Source organism: Nannospalax galili, unplaced genomic scaffold (genome assembly GCF_000622305.1).
Source record: "Nannospalax galili isolate Female #2095 unplaced genomic scaffold, S.galili_v1.0 scaffold370, whole genome shotgun sequence".
NCBI lineage: Eukaryota > Metazoa > Chordata > Mammalia > Rodentia > Spalacidae > Nannospalax > Nannospalax galili.
The window spans coordinates 3,507,386-3,509,781 of NW_008329335.1; positions in this window are offsets into that span (position 1 = coordinate 3,507,386).

Genomic DNA, 2,396 nt, shown 5'->3' on the forward strand with positions numbered 1-2,396 from the left:
AAGAAAACAATATGGGTAGAAGGAGCTACTGGAGCCAAGCGCTACTGCTGGACTACAAACAGGGAGGTTCAGCTTGCTTCAGGAACGGTGACTCATACCTTCCTGCATGTACCAGACTGCCCCTACCCCCTGCTAGGACGGGACCTTTTAACCAAGCTTGGAGCACACATCTATTTTGAAAATAAGGGAGCCAAGGTTACTGATTCTAAAGGAGCACCTATACAAGTGCTCACCCTTAAACTAGAAGATGAATATAGACTGCATCATGATCCCCATCCTGTCCAAACAGGCATAGATCAGTGGCTGGCCAAGTACCCAGACGCTTGGGCGGAGACAGGGGGAATGGGGCTGGCCATACATCAGCCACCCCTAATTATTGAACTAAAAGCCACCGCGACCCCGGTGGCTGTCAAGCAATATCCTATGACAGCCGAAGCCCGCCAAGGAATCAGGCCACACATTAAAAGACTGCTGGAACAAGGGATATTAATCCCATGCCGGTCAGCCTGGAACACTCCTCTGTTGCCTGTTAAGAAACCTGGGAGCGGGGATTACAGACCAGTGCAGGACCTGAGGGAAATCAACAAGCGGGTAGAAGATATCCACCCCACGGTCCCAAATCCTTATAACTTGCTGAGCACCTTGTCTCCTAGCCATACTTGGTACACTGTATGGGACCTGAAAGATGTCTTCTTCTGTCTAAAGCTGCACCACCAGAGTCAGCCCCTGTTCGCCTTCGAATGGAAGGACTCCGATCTGGGAATTTCCGGTCAGCTTACTTGGACACGGCTGCCACAGGGGTTCAAGAACAGCCCCACCCTCTTTGATGAGGCCCTGCACCAAGATCTGACTGCTTTCAGGACCCTCCACCCCCACCTGATTTTGTTACAATATGTAGATGACATTTTGCTGGCGGCGGAGACACAGGAAGAGTGCCTAACAGGTACAGAGGCTCTTTTGCAAGAACTGGGGCGAATGGGCTACAGGGCCCCTGCAAAGAAGGCACAGCTCTGCCAACAGGAGGTAACCTATTTGGGTTACTGATTGAACGGAGGGCAGAGGTGGCTGACACAAGCCCGCCAGGAGACCATCTTGGGCATCCCGACAACTCGTGATTGAAGACAGGTGAGAGAATTTTTGGGGACTGCCGGGTTTTGTCGCCTATGGATTCCAGGGTTCGTGGAAATGGCGGCCCCCCTGTACCTCCTGACCAAGACAGATAAACCTTTCATTTGGGAAGACCACCACCAACAGGCCTTCAGTAGCATAAAGAAGGCCCTGTTGGAAGCACCAGCTCTTGGCTTGCCTGATCTAACCAAACCGTTTGAACTATACGTTGATGAAAAGCTGGGGTACGCAAAGGGGGTCCTGACTCAAAAACTGGGGCTGTGGAGACACCCCGCCTACTTGTCAAAGAAACTAGACCCAGTGGCTGCCGGCTGGCCCCCTTGTCTGAGAATGGTGGCAGCGCTGGCAGTCCTGGTCAAAGATGCCTTTAAGTTAACCCTGGGTCAGCCTCTTTGTGTTCGGGCCCCCCACGCTCTTGAGTCTCTCATCAGACAGCCCCCGGATCGGTGGCTCTCGAATGCCCGGATGACTCATTACCAGGCTTTGCTCCTGGACACTGACCGCATCCAGTTCGGACCCCCCGTCGCTCTCAATCCTGCAACCCTGCTGCCCACCACAGAAGAACCTGACCCTCGGGATGACCATGACTGTCATCGGGTTCTGGCCGAGGTTTTTGGCACCCGACCAGATCTCAGCGATAAGCCACTGGAGAAGGCAGATTACACCTGGTACACAGACGGGAGCAGTTTCCTCGAAGGGGGTCAGCGCTGAGCTGGGGTGGCAGTCACCTCAGACAGCAAGGTAATATGGGCAGAGCCTTTACCAGAGGGGACATCCGCGCAAAAGGCTGAGCTGGTGGCCCTAACGCAAGCCCTGCGGTTGGCAGAAGGTAAGAAGCTGAACGTATATACCGACAGCCGATACGCCTTCGCTACTGCACACATCCACGTGGAAATTTATAAAAGGAGGGGGCTCCTTACTTCAGGAGGAAAAGAAATAAAAAACAAAGCCGAGATCATAGCGCTCCTAGATGCTCTGTTCCTACCAAAGGAACTCAGTATTATGCACTGCCCGGGACATCAGAAAGGAAACCAGCCTGAAGCCAGAGGAAATCGGCTGGCCGATCAGACAGCTAGAGAGGCTGCCCTGAAGAGTCAAGTACTGACCACGAGAATCGACCCCGGACAGAAGAGGAACGAGGCCATCAGAAGCTACTCTCAGGAAGACAGAGAGTTACTCAAGAAGATGGGAGCCTTTAACAATCCAGAGACTGGGTACTGGGAATATCAGGGAAAGACAGTTTTACCTCAAAAGTCAGTAGAAGATCT